Genomic DNA, 19226 nt, shown 5'->3' with positions numbered 1-19226 from the left:
TAACACACTTGTTCATTATGACAAATTTGGATTATATACTGTTAATCATGAGAGTGAATGCAAAAAAAAATAGCTGAAATTTCAAACACTGGCAAAAACTCTCCTGCACTTTTCTTCCTTCAAATCCTGACTCCTGCAGTTTGTGGTGCTCAAAAATCAAACCACACAGAATAAACAGGAGGAAAATGGTAAATGAAAAATTGGTGGAGCATCTGCCCTGGGGAAAAATTCAAAGTCTTGGCCGGAGGAGCGAGGAAAATCTCAAAGTAGAAAACAAACTAGACATGTTTTTTTTCTGTTAAGATGCCCTTGAGCAAGGTTCTTAACGGCCAGCTTCCCTGGTAGTTTTGCTGACTGGCACCAGACTACGGTTGTTCTGGACCAATCCTAGGTCTTAATGTCCGTAACGAAGTGAGTGTGAAGGGCGCTGCTGGATAAGAGCACACAGCAGAGGTTTCTGGGTAAATAAACATAAAAACAAATAGCCTGGATGGCCAGCTACATGTTAATGCAATTGCTTTTCTTTGTCTAGACACAGCATTTAAGGCTATTTGGGCGAATGTCTAAATACATAAGCATTTCTCTGTATCCAGAGCGCCAGGAGAAGCTTTTACTGGAGATGGGGGTAAAACCAAGTGAAATTCATCTACTGTTCCCTTCGCTAAATGACTTGAATGCTGTACGGCTTAATGAGAAAGCATGGAATCTCTTGATCGGAGGATAACTACCTGTAATTTGTTCTGCCAGTAATAAGGTTTCTATATAGAAAAGGAAAAAGGTCTGCATCTTTTCTCTCTCTTTCATTCTCCATCTCTCGCTCCCTTTCTCTGAGGAACTCAAGTGTGCCTCCATCACCAATCCTCTGGCTGACAGGAGGCCTCCAGAGTGCATTTTGTCCGCACGACGCCACCTCCTCCGCTGACAGCCCTCAGTTGCCTGGAGACGTTGCTTGAGAGACAAGCTGCGGTAAATGAGCAGGTTGTTGATCAAAGTCCACGACGGCTCCACTGCTGCGTTCTCAACAGCGCGCCACTCAGGCGCCACACACCACTCTCGCTTCCTGTTCTCTGCTAACTACAAGTTGTGGGCTTTTTCCGTACAGTACACCCTGACATTAGCCTCCTGTCAAATTGCATTTGAAGCATTTTCTCCCAAGACGTCCCGGCTTGATTGGGGGTGGGGGTGGGGTGTGGGGTGTTCTTCCATTAGCAATGCAAAAGACTGCAAATTTGAATTTTAAAACATGAGGTTCTGCGATGATTAAGCTCTCTGACAGGCTTGGGATGTTTTGGTGGCACCGTGGGTCTGCCATTAGATGCTTGGAGCTGCTGATTGTGGTGCATAATTTGCTCTGAAGGCTGCAACCAGGGCAAACAATTGTTGTTATTGCTGTTGTCACCTGTCAGCCAAAAAAAACCAAATTCACTGCTGGTAAGGAGAAAATCAGCTCCTTATTGTCTTGTATGATAAAATGCTCCTGAGGATTTTTCACCGTTATGCCTGTAAGAGTCTGGTCGGTGTGTATGCTGCCAGTGGGAAAGCAAACATTCAAGTAAAAGTAAGCAATTCATCTACACTTGGAACTGCATCTGCTGGCCAGTAACAGCACTTTGTATTTAAAATGGGCAACAGCAAGGTGGAGTGATGTCCCTCTAGCTAACAACTGCCATAAGTTCTACCACAAGCCACTACTATCCTACTCAGCACCTGACCTAATGGTCTACAATAGAGAAAACAGTGTGCACTATGGCACTTGAATTGCAGCTTGCACCAGAAAAAACTGCCATTTGGCTTAGGCCAGGTAGTTAACCTATTATGCTCAGTTCAGCTTCTCGGTTTAGCTCCCTTTCCCTTCCCATTAAGCCAGCTGTCTACTGCTTGGCACCGTCCCTGAACTAAAAAGTTTATTGAAAAAACTGACATCTGAGATTTTGGTTCACAGGGACAAGATTTTGCACACCCTGACCTTATTATTTGAAAGTTTAATCAGGTTCAACATAAAAATAAAAATTACCAAAAGAAATAAAAAGCATAAAATGTTTACTACAAAGTTGCAATTTGCTTCTCTGATGTTTTTCAATTTTCGTGAAGAGGTGCATGTTGCTCAGGTGAAACTTGTTTTGCTTCATGGCAGTCTGCATTGGCATTTATCAAAGTCGCACAGCTTATAATCACAGTCACAAAAGTTGCAGCTGCATCTTAAAAGCAACATCAGCATTATGTCTCAGCACGCAGAACAGCTCAATGACTAATTGTAGGGTTACCCCCAGATTCCTCAGGCCAGTAAGTAACAGTATGCTTGAAAATCTCACCATGTGCTTGTGAGTCAAAGGTTTTCGAATGTAATCATTAACACTCTACCAAGCAGTGTCTAAATATTACAGCAATCGGTGTTTTTCCATCGCGCAATAGTTTTAAAAACCTCACATTCTGCTCTTTCTTTGTATGTAAATTCCTAAAATAAAAATACTTAGGGGAGGTCATGAATGATTAATGAATCCGAATCACTGGTAAGTTTGGACTAAAGGATGAATCAAGGTTCAAAGATCAAGAAGGAAAAAGAAAAGAAAGACGTTGTTTTGGCCGTGTAGTAATTATGACCAAAATGATATATTTTTTATAGAAAAATTTCTGAAACCATTAAAAAAAATTCACACCCAATATGAGCAATGGACATAGCCGCTGTGTTGTCAACCACTGATTTGTGAGGTTCCACTTTTAAAACTGAGGGATGTAGTACACTCACAGTGCAGCGACTTGTCAAAGAAAGCCCCGTTCGGAAGCACATCCTGCCTTATTCTCCATTTTTACTCTAATGAGGCCCAAAGATTGTAAAATGCACATCATGCTACATGCAATAAGATTGCAGTCTGGTCACTCAGACCACAAACTCATCAGAAAAATGTTTATTAAGGCCACAGATAATTAGAGTGTAGCATTGTTGTCTCATAGATTTTTATATACAGATATAAGCTTACATATGTTTTTAATTTTTTTAATGAGAGAAGTTGCCATCTCAGTGCAGATTTAAAGTGCTCCTCCATTAATTTTACAGTTCAGTCTTTTATATTCTGTCTATGCAGTTAATAGTGTTCTACCAAAACACTTCTATTACATCGCTCAAACTCATAACTCATAAACAAAAGGGGACATGCGACGCTAATCTTTGGTTACTACCTATAATGTTATACGAGTCAGGATTGACATTAATGTAAAGTGCTACTTGACTGGTTGGCAGATGCGTGCAACCACAGTGCAGTAATTCTAGTCTTTTAGCTCTTAGGGACATTTAACCTTTGGTCCTTAAATATACTCTAGGGATGTGCAAGCGGACAATTTACCATTTCTTTTCATATACTGGCGGCTGACGTGACCCATGCTGTCCCCCTGCGGTAATTTCTTGAATGAGAGGCAAATTGTAAAGAGCTTTGAATAAAAGCCCTATATGGAAATGCAGTCCATTTACCGTTCCATATAAAATGCATAAGTAGTCATTATGCACACACACCACCCCTTGTTTTTCCTGCTGCTTGTCTAAAAGTCTGTCAGTGGCAACTGTCAGATAATCCTCTCAGCCTCTCTGGTCACCAGGTAGAGGGGCTGTGAACTACTCCCTGAGTGCAAGATAAACACGGAGAAGTGGCATTTAGAGGTGGAACAAACTTCCAGAGGACATTTGCCACATTCCCATCATGGCCATCTTTTAATTCCAGGTTGAAACTTGACCTTTACTACCCATTTTGGCTTCTTCTTCTCTTAAGTGTATGTCTCCCTTTCTGGACTTCTGAAAGATTTTGATTGGTTAATCTTTTCACTTTATTGCTGCTTCTGTTAGTGTATTATTTAAAGTATTCTGAACTGCCTCTTTCCATGTGTTAACTTTTTACTATTTTATATTTTGTTTGCACAATTTAAGCTGTCACATACCGTAATTTATATGTGGAGAACAGGTCTTAAATCTTATCTATGAACTAACTACAGCTGATAAATAGTAGTAACGTTGCTGATGTAACACCATAACACAGGAGTAAAGATGGGCACTGGGGAAAAAATGAAGCACTTGGTGAGCGCGCGCGCACACACACACACACACACACACACACACACACACACACACACACACACACACACACACACACACAAAAACACTCTTACAGCAAGCCCCAAGCCCTTGACATTCCTCCAGCTCAACCATTGAAATGTCTGCAGCAAGAGCTGTTTTTGCCTCCTCAATTACTACTGAGGCCCTGACGGGAGAAGAACCCGACATGTCACTTCAGATACTCTGCTAGGAGAAAGCCTGTCCAAACTACCTGGCTGGGAGAGGTTCAGTGTCAATGTAGAGCTGCGACAAGTACCGCAGGTATGAGTAGGAGTGTCAAAGGTAGCTTTAGGGACATCACAATTTGATGCTAGATGTGCTGTGATCTTGATTTGGGGAAACATCTGGGAATTTCCACCTGTAGAAACGCACTTGTCACATTTTTCTCTCACCTCTGACATCTCAGCTACGCTTCTGCTACAGCTCATGGGTTAGTAACTACAACTGAAATCATTTCCTGTTGGAGTGGAGGGGTGAAGAGTGGAAACACTGGTCAATGTAAATACACCTGAAATGGACAAAAAGTACCACTAAAAACCAGATAAAAGGTGCCGTAACATCAGTGAAACGTAAAAACAGGCTCCGCCAACCGTTAGTCTGTTCCACACTTACAAGTCGCGGAGTCAGTCTAAAAATAACAACAAAGTGTGAAATGGTTTCAGGCTTGCATATTGCTCTTGACTGTGAAACTGTACAAGGGCTCTGGTGACCTGCTTGTTGCAGAACAGAGCAGTTTAAAGGTGCATTCAAGCTTTTTTCTGTCCGAGTCTCGAAACACTCAACCCACTTTCGACCTGAGACGCCCGTCTTCTTCCTGTTATTCTTAATCTGCCTTCAGACCGTACATTAATGTATAATAATCCAACCGAAATACAAAGATGAAGTGGTTCTGGTTAAAAGCCAAGTGATTTACATTATAGAAAGATGCAGGTCAGGTAACCCTCTCAAAGTAAATTGAGTTGTAAAGTTGGCACGATAAACCTGCAGCACCAAGCAAGCCAAATTGCTGTTTGACTGCCAAGGTGGACTTTGCTTAATTTTCTTTTCTCTTTGTCACAACAGTTACTTATTCTTCAAATGTTACATGATTTGCTTATACTGACACTAAAAATTCAGTAAATTTAATTTCCTGGCAGAGAGATAACATCCATTTATTAAGCTTGAATGCCATCACTGATCAATATCCAACCTTTAACAACTAATGAGATACTACTTGATGCATCTTCAGTGGCTCAGTGAGGTGCTGTACTTAGAAAACTATCATTTTCTATTGAGCTAAATGCTAACATTCACACAGCTAACATAGTAACAGTGACTGTGCTAAGCTACCTATTTACTAGGTACTATCCTGCCATGCTTACTGTAGATTTGAATATTAAAAAGCTGGCACTTGCGAATTAGCACAAGCACAGTTGAGGCTGATAGGAACACCATAGTTTGCAGGCATTTAATGAGATGAATTTATTTTCATATGGTAAAAATGAAACATGCTAAACGCTTATTCTATACTTATATATGATAAGACTGTCTGCACTGAAACAGCACCTTTGCTATTCTATAAAGCATTCACACAGCAGTCCGTTCAAATCCTCACAGCACCAAATACAAATTCTGTCAAAGCCACTAAAGTCTTAGAGAGATAAAGTGATGCCCACTGGCCGATGTGCTGTGATGCACCGGCCACAGTGAGACCGATGTCTCACTCCCCTTTTGTCATGAATGGATGACTGTGATGATGTCTTTTGGACCAAATTTAAAGGCACAGTAAAGCATCAATTTTAAGTGCATAGCTCTAATGTAAGGGGCGCCGTTTAACCCAAATTCCTAACTTTTTCTACTTCTCCTTATCGGTGTTTAAGCCTAACCAGCAGCTGAAAGTAGAAAACAAAGTAGAAAACACCAAGCTCCCAAATGGGGCACGAACCGCAGTCTGCTGACTGACAAACTTGTGAGCTCCGTATTCCAAATGCAAACGTTGCCGCTCTTTAAAAGAGCAACATTGTCTGTCAGCACCCATATTATTAAGACACCACTGACAAAGACCCCTTGTCCACATCTCTGCAACACCAACAGGATCTGACAGAACAGCATTATCTGATGCTCTGAGTGGAGAAGACTTGAGGTTCACTGAACACTACATACACTGGCATGTGGCGGAGCTGGGATGGAACTTCAAAGCCCAGACATTTATGCCCAACCTGAGGGGTAGACTATGAAATAAAAGCATTGGGTTAGTGAGGTATGCCGTCTCTCAACACATAACCCAGTTTTATTTAGACTTTCAGTTTTACACGTAACATTAGGAAAGAACTGCAGCACCGAGACTCCACTGAGACATACAATACATACATCAAGAATTAAGAATGTTTTTTTGCTGTGATCCGCTCTTGCATGTATTACAGTTTAACATAATATTTTTTTCATTTTCCTCATAACTCTCCATGACCTATTAGTCTGTGTTTAGCAGCACTTGATTGATCAATTTTGTGTGACAGAAGAGGTGCATCAGATTCGTGTTTTATGTGAGCGTGCACCGAACTGAAAGAGAACGTTTTACAAAGAAACTTTATAGCCAGTATCTGAGGTTGCAGAGCAAACTTGCTTCTTAGTACACCCCTCTGCTCTGCCACCTGAGCCACAGCCATCTATCTTATCTGAATCATGCTTTGCTTCTGCTATCATCATTCAGTGCTGGCACCTCACAGCCTGGCAAAATAAACTTGGAGGAGAACAACACGAGGCAAGGAGAAACAAAGACAGTTCAAATCTGTTGGACGTTAAGGCAGCCTGGAAGGCACTTCATCCTGCACATGCATGTTAGTGCAGCTGTGTCAAAAGAGCTTATGATTTAACTGTCTCACAAATTACATTATTGTAGTATTCATTGATGCATGTGGTACACATTTTAGCTAAATCACTATATGCGTAGCAGCTAAGACTGCAGCTAAATGCAGCTCAACAACACCGAATGTATCTGTGAGCTTTGAGGATTTTAATATGGCCGAAGTTGTTGTAATTCATCTTGTGATGGCCATGAATGTCCGTACCAATTTATTCAAGAGTTCTTGAGACATTTCAGTTCAAATCAAAGCTTCACTACAGGCCAAAGAAAGGTAGTTCCAGCCTTATATAACAACTAGACAATATATCATTTAATCCTCATTCAGACTTTGAGGTGGAGGTATATGGATGGATGGTTTTAGACAATTGAGATTTTCACTGGGCTGCACTGGAGGGCCATTGGGAACCAGAGACCAGGCGTATGCTAATAGGAACACAGTGCTAATCCATCACCCGTCTCTACAGAAATAATTAAGTCAAATTATAGACAACCCCCGCAACCGCACCTTAATCTCCCTCCAGATGGGGGCCCTGCCGTACAACAGGTGGCCTCTCCTCATATGAACCTGCATCCCACCACTGTCATTTGAATCCCTGCAAACAATGGTGGACCAGAGGAGCCAGACATCCACGAAATATGAGACGCGTACATAATTATGATGGAGCGAGCATACATGTGTGATATCTATTTCATAATTAACCACCTACTGTGACTCTGACACCTGTCTGTGTCTTTTGTCTGTGTTTCTAACAATGGGCTGAAAAGGGGATGCAAAAAGCCAGTGCGTTCAAATGGCAGCCTTACATTGTAATAGTCCAGAAAGATGGAATCGTCGTGCTCTGTTTTTAGGAGTCAAAAGAAGCAAACACAGTGCCTGCACTCAACATACTTAGTACTTTATTTGATTTTTCTAGTTTTTTTTATAAATTTTGCGGCTTGATAGGAACATAATGAGACATATTTTCACAGCTGTGGTGCATGTGGACATAAAACCTGGACAAAATGGTTTTAAAACCGAGGTTTAATTAAAAAAAATACAGAACATTATCGTAAATCGTTCAACTGACATTCAGCTGCAAACCTACCGCAGGTAAAACTGCACAAAGGTGACGAGCGCAACCTTCATTCCCCTGCCCGTGATAGTGTCTGCACAGCATGTTTACACATATCATCATACAGTAAACTCTACCTAATCAGTGTGCTTTTGCCCTCAGTCACAGAAGAACACAGAATTATACATCCATGTTGCAGCTGGGGATGATGAACTCTGATTGCTTTCCCCTCGTCCCTCTCCCGTGACTGCAAATTCATCACACCGACAAATCGCTCCCTGCATCCCACGTGGGTGTGAGTGCAATCAAACTGTAACGTGCACACAAGTCGACCCCAATCAGCACCCTGTTTTCGAATGCCACCCATTGATGTGATGGGTTGAAAACATAAGCAGGTCTGAAGCATCTCAATTCCTATTTGACGGTGGCTTCGGGCAAATTGTTACTCTGTGCCGGCAAGAGTGAAATCACATTAAAGGCCTGCGAGCGCACCGTACCCGCAGATAGGTAACTCACGGCACCGTCTCTCATCAGCTTTGCAAAGATTCAATTCAGCTTTGCTCCGCAAACATTTTCCGTGAAGTTCTCGCCCCGTTTGTCAAATACACTTAAATAAAGCAGCTGCTTTTTTTCACTTATTGATGTCATGAGTAGTGAAGGCCTTACTGGAGAACTGATTTCAGAGTAAACTGTCTCGCAGAGGGGCGGTGCTACAGAAACATGCACTGCTTCTGCCAATTCTTTCTAACGAGTAAAAACTTCAAACAAGCTTTTGAAAAACGTTTGCTTTCCAAATCCTAACACGTCCGCTGGGAAGGGTCAAGACGACTTCAGAAGATACGGATGTTTTAGCTGAAGTTGGTTAATGGGAGTGGGAAAACATCTGGCAGAAGGAGACAGACTTCCACAACCATTTACAGTGGAACTGTCGGGATATGTCAAAATCATTGTCTTTCATCCATGCGGGTGATTCAGCACTCACACAAACCAAGCCCAGAAGTTGGATTGAGGGGACGAGTATTGTGCTACGTCCAGCAGACAGTCGTTAAGTACATTAATGAATGTCTGTTTCTATGGAGGGCCACAACTACCAAAATGAAAAATACATTTAGAAATAAATATATTCATCACTACATAAACTACTGTGCCAAAATGCCAAAATATGAAAATAAATGCTTATTTATGGTTTCTTTTCTTTGTATTACTCTTTTTTAGTCGTATAATTTCCCTCTTTATTTCTTGTTTTCTGTTTTTATTGACATATGCTTTTAGAGTCATTGGTTTATTTACCTTTATTTGGCTGTTTTGAGTCTCTGTACTCTTGAAGACATCAAGAAGTGAAGGTGCTTCTTAATTGCAATTTTATCTTGATGCCAAAGCAAACACCAGACATACGCTGTGCTGTGTTGCTGTCTCCATTTTTGATGGAAAAGCTCCAGCACCTACACCTCATCTAAGAAGGAAAAAAACAACCTTTGTTTTCCTGTCAGTGTCTATTATCACAAAACTGAAGACTTTCATTTCATTTTCAGATAAGTGCTACCAGAAAATGACACCTTTTCTAATACAGTGATTGATGGCAGTGAAAAGCAGGCTGGCTCCCGTCAATGTCATAAGTAATTTTTGTTTCAAAATCGGAATTTCGGTTAGCTGCTTGTTTTCCAAAATACATTCATGGCATTAAACAGAAAATAACAAATGTTCAACACTTTATTTAAAGCTGAAGCCATTCCAAGCTGATGTGAAGGACACAGTGTTGAACTGAAAGCAAGTTTGAAACTGTTTCTATGTCAGCTGGAAGAAAGCTGAGATTTTCAATATAAAGCTGAAAAATCATAGTGATTCACAGTGTTTGCAGCATTTTCACTTTCCTAAGAAAAAGAACGGAAATGGTGAGACCGTGCTTTGTAATGTCACTGAGCAAATACTCGCTGCTGGAAGAAAAATCATCACTCAGATTTTGATGATTGTTTGTTTTCACTTTGGCTGAGAGATCATGTGACTCCTTCATGAGCTGAGAAAATTGTCCGACCTCTTGAGCTCATTAAATCATCTCGCAGCCACTGGAGAAATGCATAAGCATTCCTTAAGATAAAATCAACCTTTTTTATTTCAGATCATTAGTGCCAATATCTTTACTTTTTCACAATGATAACTTGTCTAATTTGTCTAAGCATCTATACAATAGCTATCATCTGAGATCTGAGAGAATAACAACATGTTTGGCCTGGGCAACGCTCTGTTGTTGCAAGTAGGCAGGAACTGAGGTCAAGGCTAAGGTCACTTCCTGTACATTCTGCTTGTGTGGCTTCAAAGGCTCCTCACTGTCTAACAATAGCTGTAGCTGCATGAAAGAGCCTCTTTTTATTTTTTTTCACACACATAAATACATTTGTTCCTCTTCGGGAGGTGCTACCAGGGCCAGGCCAGAGACCAGTGGAGGTGTTTTGTTAAATTTAGATTGTTTGCTCCTCTGCTGTGGAGACCCTGATTGCATTTCAACACAATCAATACTGGCATATTGGATCTGAGAGAGAGGGCAATAAGAGCCAATAAAGCTTTGAGGGGGCGCTCGGGCGTATTGTCTGTCAGGCAGGCAGGAAAACAGCAGAGGCCGCGTTAGAAGAAGCAATAAACAGGAAGCCTCGACAAAACTGTGCCGCGTGCAAACACAGCTAAATGCGAGACAACCCGACGTGGACCAAGACACAGAGGCTCTGAACAGATATGTCACCCAACAACATGTGTATATGTACAAAAACATACATATAGGAGCCTCAAACACCACCCACAGTCCCTATCTCAGATTCTATCTCTTCCCCTCATTTCCTCTCTTTTCAAGACGCTCACAGTCACTTGCTCATCTGATGACGCACACAGGTTCCCCACCCACATGCAGAATTAATATCTCAAAAATAAAACCCAAAGAGCCCCAGGATATGTTATTTTGCCATAGCACTGGGAAAAGTCTTGATAACAAGGCCTTTTAGAAAGCGCAGTTATGACTGGAATCTCATAAATCTTCTGGGATTTTTAGATTAAAAAAAATCCAGATGCCTCTGCAGCTTTTTTAAACTTTAAAATGCCTCTCTAAATCTCACTTGCCATGGTACACCTGCTTCCATTTAGTTTTTTCTGTTATTCTCTGGCCCTCTGACCTCCCATTTTATTCGCTACCCTCCCATCTCCCACAATAAGAACTGCCAGCTGAGAAACCTGTAACACACTCAGTGAGCAGGCTCGAAAAATCTGATTCAAAACAGGTGCAGAATATTTTGTATATATATATATAGAATAGAATAGAATAGAATAGAATAGAATTCAACTTTATTGTCATTGCACATGCACAGGTACAGGGCAACGAAATGCAGTTTGCATCCATCCAGAAGTTCTTTAGTGATATAGATATATTACAATATATATTAGCAATAATATAGATATGTGAGTATATTACAGAAATGGGTCTATTATGGTATGTTATAATGTACACGGTATGAAGTATGTTGTGAATATTCTATAACTATAAGTATGTACAGGCTGTAGTGAGTACAAGCTATGTACAGGATATGAACAGGATATAAATATGAAAAACTATACAGAATATGAAATAAATAACTTTACAGAATCTGGGATATACAGCTATACAGAAATGGGAACTATGCAAGTTGTAAACAGTTGTAGGATTAAAGATTATCGAATGTACAGAATGATTATTTACACAGAGCTATACAGTAGTGCAGTTAAGATAAGTGAGGGTGTAGATAGTTTCTACAGAGGCTATATAAAGTGCTAGTGGTTGTGAGTGGTGGTTCAGTCCATGTTATTATTGTGTTTGAGGGTACAGTTGTCCATTGTGGGTGTGTGTATGTTCAGTCCATGAGTTTAACGTGGGTCAGATGTCAGGAGGCAGAGTTCATATATATATATATATTAGGGGTGCAACGATATTCGTATCGATATTGAACCGTTCGATACAGTGCTTTCGGTTCGGTACGCATATGTATCGAACAATACAACATTTGTAATTTATTTTATCAACTTTCCTTCTGACGATGCTGTCTGTGTTGAGCGCTCAGTGAATCTGCGTTCGACTACTCCGCCTAGGCTGCACTGTCAAGCGCAGATCCACTGAGCGCTCAACACAGACAGCATAGTCAGGAGGAAGAGCGCAGGGCAAGCTAGCGAGACAGAAGTTAAGCTCTCCTTGCAAGATGGACCTCCCCCACTCTCATTCAGATCTGGCGTTTGGAATTATTTTGGTTTTCATGTGACGTATGACCCTGAAGGTAAGCGAGTCATGGACTAAAGTAAAACAGTATGTTGGATGTGCCATGCAATGCTTAATTACATTGGTGTGAACTAGTGTGTTAGCGCAGTTAGCTCGTTAACGTGTTGGCCGTCTAGCCCCATGCACGGGGCGATCGGCGGTAGCTCGTTAACGGAGATTTGCCGTGTTGTGGCGTTAAGGTCATTTCAACGAGATTAACCTGAAAGCACTAGTGGGAACATAACAAATATGACTGCACATTTACGCCGACATCATCCTAGTGCAAAGACAAAAACAACAAGCATGCTACTAACTTTAGCGGAGTCATTTAGACAGCTGTTAGCACGTGATTCTCCTTATGCTGCTGAGAATATAGCCCAGAAGAAGCGGATAGTATAGCTTTTATTTTGGAAAGAGACATTTTTCTGTAATAAACTCTCTTTTCCAAAGATGAGTGATTCCTCAATCAGATACAGGGCTTGCAAAATCGCTAGCCTGACGTCCTGGAGCTAGCGATCTTTCCAGTCAGGCTACAAAAATCTATCTCTTCCCTGCCCGTCGGGCTATTGTAGGAAAAATATATGTCAATGCTTTTGCATTCTTTCAGAAATGTAGCTGGGTAATTATGTCATTGGCATCGGTGAGCCACTGTCAATATGTGACATATTGAAGTCGCGTTTGAATTTGCGCTTGTTTTTTTGCTTTCACTTTGCAATGACAGCACTGATCTGTGAGTGATGATAATTTGTGCACCAATTCCTCTGACATCGTCTTATTAATTGTTAGCTTACTATGCAAACATGACAAGTGAAATCTCCCGCAGCAAGCTTAAACATGTGAGAGGTTGATCGCGCAGAGAATCGCTGAGCTTATGTGAGTCCGTGTGTAAAAGTAGCAGTATATATATTTTAGTTCTGAGCCAAATAAGACAGGTCGGGGTGAAGAAGTGACAGCCAAAGAAAAGCTTACCACAAAACGGAGAAGTTATGACAAATGAGACTATAAGGCAAAAAGAAAGTGCAGCTTTATGGTTTCATGGACAAAATAATTTCTGTGGCTGCAATATGACGAGCTAAATAACCAGGGCTGCACATAAGTGGTCCGCAGGTGCGCATTCGCTGTCAAAATAAAAAACGCGCACAAGGGTTAGGGTTAAATTTAAAAACTGTACTTTTGAGTTAAAATATATATCTATAATTTTAATAAATGACAAATTAAAAAGGCATGAACATTTTTTTGTATCGAAAAAATATCGAACCGTGACACCAAAGTATCGAACCGAACCGTGAATTTTGTGTATCGTTGCACCCCTAATATATATATATATATATATATATATATATATATATATATATATATATATATATATATATATATATATATATATATATATATATATATATAATGTGTGTATGTGTGTGCAGAGGGAGAGAAATAAAAGACACACACATCATGTACCTGAAGCTGATCTGGGTTAACTACAACAAAGCCTTCAAACACACGTAGCAGCCTGCACAGAGTATGCAGCATTACCAGAAAAGCTAATCTTAAACATACTGCTGAGCAGGGAGGGAGGGCGAGGGGTGGGGGAAGAAAGAGGAAGGAACCAGGCAGAAATCTGCGTTTCCTGTTGCTGAAAACTTTGTCAGCAGTTGCAGCTGTTTGAAGCTTAACGAATGGAACCTGCTGAGCTCCGGCTCTGTCACACGCGCCTAAAATGCTGCTCTGACATCTTTGTCTCAGCAAACGATGGCTTGGCATTTTGCTGCCTGAGTGGCTCGAAACAATACAAGCAGCACCCACTAAGTGTGCCACTTACTATGGATGGAGGAAGAGAGAAGACGCTGTGACACAAGCCTGAATTTGCACTGCTGGTTTGGCCGGCGGTTCATGGAAGATTCCACAATTTTCCACTAATCACGCTGAATACCTTCATCAGGAGCTCTCAGTGTGAGATAGACGAACTGTTCTTAAGGAGGTCCAGATTATAAATTCACTATTTTCCTAACATAATCACCACTTGCCCCTTTTGATTTCTCAGACCATCAGAAATACATTTCCGATTCAATTCACTTTGGGCTGCATCTAATTTACAATTTGGATTTCAGTTGTACAGCCACACTCTGAGCACTGGGAATATAATGGAAATATAATGTAAAAACCAGATGACCGTGAATTCTGTCTTCAATGTCATTCTCCCCTCCAATAGCTGCGATTCAATTCCACCTCTCAAGCTGGGGAGCCAGGGGATAAATCCAGGCTCCCCCGCCATCCAAGGACTAATCTCCCCTCGGAAAGCCACTCCGGCATGCAGCGTTCCTGCTGACCTCTCCCACAGCTCTGTCTTATATCTGAGTGGAGTGACGGGAGGGAGCTACTCCTGTGTGTCACTCACCTGCCGCCACAGCTACAGCTCATATTAACAAGGGGACTCAGGGCTCCAGGGGTTTTGCATATAAATGATGTGTCTCATTCCCGAGATGATATCAAACGGTGTGTCTAGTCCTTTGTGTGTGTGTGCGTGTGTGTGTGTGCGTGTTATGGTCTTATGCCTGTTCACCAGTTTTGATTTCAAGGACGACATCTTTATTTCTCCAGTATTTCCCGACCACATGCCACAAAGCTGCAACATATTGAGCATGTTTTCAATCTTTCATTCCTCCTGATGTTTTTAACATTTCAAAAATCACATTTTGGGAAATAAGATTCGTGCCACGCATCCCTGAGTGTGTTCGCTTGTATTCACAGTCAAATGGCTCCTTTCCACACCATCTAACGCGAGCTTTCTCTCAGTTCCCCGTGGGGTCATGATCTCAATATCAAACAGACTCTCTGTTTTTGTTTTGTTGCCAGGTCTTTCAGAGGCGATTGAATGCTATCAGCAGAGTGACCGTGAAGCTGAATGCATGCTTTAAAATGATAAAGAAACATGAGGCAGCAGCAGCAACTCATCACGCTCCTGTTTAGTGCTGAGCTTTTATTACGTAGAGCTTTCCACTGATTTACTCTTTCTTTCATCACCGTTTTTCTGCAGTAGAAGGTGTTATTTTCATACATTTGGTAGCCAGTTAGTAGCCTGAGGGGCCATTGGGGCGGGAGTTGCAGAAAACTATGATCTAACACCGTGGCAAGCAATTACTATAAACATTATTCACAGAGCAGTAGTCATAGTAATGCAAACTCAACATCATGAGAGCATATGGCCTTACTCGAGAAGAGAGAGGTTAAAATAAAAGCGACACAGAGGCCGATGTCTTTGCCACATTTATTCCACAAGAAAGGTTTTGTCTTATGTCAGATTTGTTCACACAGACAGTGATAATGGTTTCTGAATCACCACTTGACTTTCACAGTGTTTTGTAGTGCTCTCCCCTCACAAGCAAAATGTTATAACATGTGGTGGGTGATGCTTACACGCCAGAACTGTAGGATGACCATATTAAAGATATCTACTCTCAATGATGTCACTGAGCGCCAAGAGTAGAAAAAACTGACTGAAACAGCTTTTAAGAGCAGCCTGAGGCCTGTGCTGCAGTTATAAGTACACTGTTACAACGGTGAATGCACAGTTTTTCTTCCCGTTGTCTCTGTGTGTATACAGCCTGTGGGCACTGAACCACCAACTACCTACTATTCAAACATGTTGTTTATGAGGGGCAACCAATCAGAAGCAACGCGGCCCATATGAGGAGGAAGCAAAAGTAAAACAACTTGTTTCAGACAGCTGTTTTAGTTCTAATGGGTAAACAAGGTGCATGTTGTTAATGCAAAGCTACTCTAGTAGGATAAAACTGTAGAGCTGTGAAACACAATGATAGGCCATATTTAATGAAATCACAGTACATATAAATCAGCTTTTATGTAAACTGTGACAGTAAAAGAACACCACAGCTGGAGATAAAGCAGATAAGCAAAGGCCAGCACGATCTGAATTTGACTCTGAGTTTAAAGTTTCGGCTTCCGACATCAAAAGATAACAAGAGGAACGCTCACAGGGGGATCATTATAGGGTGCCACTTAAAAGTTACAGTAACACTGAGCTGAAAGGGAGGTAAAAATGGCACGCACTTCTCGGGATTCTTGATTCTGCTGCTTTAAAAACGATCACAGTAAGGTACTGCGACAAAGAAGGTGAACTGAGGTCAAACAGGAAATAATAAATGACTCCTGGTTAAACACGTTGGTGGTTTTTTGTTCTATTTTAAAAGAGCAGTGCAGCACAGTTGCGGCTTTAATCGCTTATGACATAGGTGTCAAACTCTGGCCAAATTTGGCCCGCAGCCTAATTACATTTGGCCCGCAAAGCCATACCAAATGACTATTAGAGCTGGCCTACTGGTATTATACAGCTAATATATATATTGTTTAGTATAAAGCTTTGCTTGTTCCATATTCAGTTTTTCAGCAAAACGTGTTCGAGTCCATAAGAAAAGCTTCATTCTCATATCTGGAGGAAGATTTTTTTTTCAATAAATATTAATGTTAGCCCGCGACTTTGTTCCAGATTTGAATTTTGGCCCACTGTGTATTTGAGTTTGACAACCCTGGCTTATGAGTTCAAGTGTTTTGGCCACTTGTAACACTGAAGTCAACGTTTATCTCTTTTGTTTGTGCGTGAGTATCCAGCAGATGCGGTGCACATTGATTGTAATGGTCTCACTCTTCTGCTGATTAACAAGTGGCAGTCACATGCTACCGAACGCCGGAACGAGACAACAAAACCATGGAAGAGAAACCGACAAGCCGGCGATCGTAAACCAATGTTTTAAAGTGTTTCATGAAAAAAACATAATCAGTGCTTTTACTGCACAAGAGATATATTTGCAACACAAGATTGTTGTCTGTGTGTCTGTGGCTCAGGTGGAAGGTCGGGTTGTCCACTAATTGGAGGGTTGACGGTTTGATCTCCACATAGTCTGAGATGATGGATTGTTTTTTCTTTTTAATTTGTTGCTGGCTTCACAAATCAATACATTACACAAACCAAGAATTATGGTCAGCATAAGGAGTTACGGTAAAACAGTAATTCACCAGTAATTGTATAAAAAGTGAAAGTATGTGCAAAATGCAGACGAGGTAATTGTCTAGAGAATTCATAGTGGGCCCAATGTGTCCCGCCCCTGCACGTTGTAGCCGCTGCCCAAAACAAACAGACTTTTTCCTTTCATACTATCTGCTCTTTAGCCGTGGTTTGAACCTGACTCACCAGACATTCACATGTGAAAAAGACTACAGCATGCCTTGCAGGACCGGCGGGGCTGGTACATGCTTTGGTACAATACTGGGTTGGAATGAAACCCACATCAGAAAACTCCACAGGGTACCTTTTAAGAGCAGTAAAGACAGTTAATTTTAAGAGTCATAAGTGATTAATTAAGAAAAGTATGTGTAATTACCTAAAGATGTAGTGTAACAAATGTTCTGTTGGCGCTGACAATGTAAGTATCCATAGTTATATCCCTGCCCTACAGCTCTACCACAGACTATTTTCATATTCATAATCTTTGACTCTGCCTTAAATATTTTACAGGTTTCCTGGAGAAAAGGCCAGACACATGAATCATTGCCTACACTTACATACATGCTACAAGGTAATTACAGCCATGAGTAACACACTAACCCTTCAGCCTGAAAATCTGCTGATGCATGAAGTGATTCAGACACTCGACCGTGCTCCCAGGATTATTTCTCAAATGCAATGTGTTCCTAGCTCAACTCGGCAGACACACACACACACACACACACACACACACACACACACACACACACACACACACACACACACACATATATTTTAAGAGATGAACAAAGGCAGAAACATAGACAGAGGCGCACTGACAGTGACAGAGCGATAAGGCAAGACAAAACTGATTACAGTAAGTACCAACCCCCATCATTAAAGAGCATACTTGAAGATAATAATGTGGCCATGAACCAATGACAAACGCACGCAGTTCAACAAAAGGGAGGCACCCATCCACCTCCCGCTACCCCTTCAAGCCCCACCCTCATGTCAGGTCCCATATGACGGAGGATAGAAAGCCTCCCTGCCCCCCGGACGCCCACATTCCCCGGCTCCTTCATCCATCCAGTCCAGTCCGCCTGACAAACTAATGGAGACTAATCAACTGCCAGGACGAACACGTTGCACACTACATCTCCCTGCTTCCCGTACCATCCCCCCGCCTCCACTGCAACAACCGCCACCCCACCAAAACTCACCTCCCGCAATCATTTTAGCTATAACTGTCAGGGGCAGAAATAACAGAGTGATAGCTATATATAGCACCCTGACTCTCCGCTGGCCTAGTACATACACATACACACTAACGCACAGCCTTGTCCCTGCGCACATTCATTCCCCATTAGCTCACCTTAACCTTTATGACCTCCATTATGCGTGTGACCTTATTCTAATCCCAATTCTAGATATAATGTTAAATTAACCTTCACCTGAATGCTGGAGTCAGCGTCTGTCTATTCAGTAGCTACAGGTCGGCAGGTAAGTTTACACTTTGTAAATGAATGTCTTTTCCAGCAACACAGAAACCAGTGAGCTGAGTGTGTTTACACAGAGTCTGACAGTTGGATTCTAATCATTGAAAGCACAATACCCATTTGCCTATGTTTTATCTGTTTTTAAAAGTATCATCCAGGTTATGACTAATAGCCTAATAATAATGTGGGATTAGTCTTCTAAACGGCCCGAGGTGTGTGTATGCTTCAGTGCGGTTTCTTTGTTTTGATTCTGCGGGCAAGCTGCAAAATGTCATGGGAGTGAACTGGAAGCAAAGCTGAGTCTTTGAAAAATGAAAAGTACGCCTTGCAGTTGAAAAAGAGGAGGGAGCTCTGCTTTTGGGGGGCATTAGCAAAATTACTTTCCTGTAACAACAGCATGAAGAATAATGGTTATGTTAGCATGCTTTGATTAGTATTGCACACTTAATTAGGACCAAAATCTTG

The 19226-nt window shown here is 41.4% G+C and overlaps 2 protein-coding genes across 3 annotated transcripts in view; one reads left to right on the top strand and one right to left on the bottom strand.

Annotated features, from left to right (window-relative positions):
• Positions 1–19226, bottom strand: part of rftn1b (raftlin, lipid raft linker 1b) — a 145007-nt gene that overhangs the window by 90122 nt on the left and 35659 nt on the right. The gene's annotated exons all lie outside the window — the stretch shown is intronic.
• Positions 12270–19226, top strand: part of LOC113032403 (cysteine-rich venom protein) — a 50581-nt gene continuing 43624 nt past the window's right edge. Inside the window, exon 1 of the mRNA XM_026185314.1 lies at positions 12270–12282. The gene's annotated coding sequence lies outside the window, so the exon portion shown is untranslated. The remainder of the gene's footprint in view (positions 12283–19226) is intronic.

This window comes from Astatotilapia calliptera, chromosome 11 (assembly GCF_900246225.1).
Source record: "Astatotilapia calliptera chromosome 11, fAstCal1.2, whole genome shotgun sequence".
NCBI classification, from domain to species: Eukaryota; Metazoa; Chordata; class Actinopteri; order Cichliformes; family Cichlidae; genus Astatotilapia; species Astatotilapia calliptera.
Note: the sequence above shows the minus strand (reverse complement) of the source record. Positions and strands in the feature narration are given on the sequence as shown.